Source organism: Opisthorchis viverrini, assembly GCF_000715545.1.
Source record: "Opisthorchis viverrini unplaced genomic scaffold opera_v5_44, whole genome shotgun sequence".
Taxonomy (NCBI): domain Eukaryota; kingdom Metazoa; phylum Platyhelminthes; class Trematoda; order Opisthorchiida; family Opisthorchiidae; genus Opisthorchis; species Opisthorchis viverrini.
In genome coordinates this window covers 1,257,743-1,258,450 of record NW_008751700.1, presented here as the reverse complement: position 1 = coordinate 1,258,450, position 708 = coordinate 1,257,743, and positions in this window count along the sequence as shown.

Sequence of the window (708 nt, the reverse complement as noted above, 5' to 3'; positions counted from 1 at the left end):
TGCCTGTTTAGCTCATTTGAATCTATCTGGGAGAAAGAGATTGTCTCAGAAAACCGGGGTGAATCGACACTAGTGCCGATTTTCAAAAAGGTACCCCCAGTAAATGTAGTAACCATACAGCTGTTACTTTGACGCCTGTTGTGACAGGGCTTCTGGCGCCTCTGATTCTTCGTTTTCTTACGATGGCACGTGAAACCCTGAATCTTGAAAACAAAGAGGGATTTCGACCGGATAGAGGCTGCGTTGACTACACCTTCACACTCTATCAGGCGTTAGAACAACGCCACATGTACAGACGACCCACAATCCTGGTATTCCTTGACTTCAGGGGTGCGTTTGATTCTGTCGATCAATCAGTGCTGTTAACTACACTTGTTCAACAGTGTATGCCCCAGAAGTTTGTAAACATAATCCGATCCCCATATTCACATTCTTCTGTGTGGGTGAGTGTATGGTGAGCTCTCCAAAAGCCGACAAGGATGTACACACTCGCCATTCTTGGTCAAATTCCTCATTGATCAAATAATGCGGTGAACGCCGGGGAGTCTTTAAAACCCGTGTTCAAATTGTTGCTGGTGAGAGCCTTGCCGATTTGGAGTTCGGGGCGAGATGGCTGTTGTGACTTGTTGACGATCGTGCAACTGTGTACCAGTCCCTTGGCTTCCTGCTCCGCCTATTGTGGTACATCAAAACTCGCTGTATCTCTAA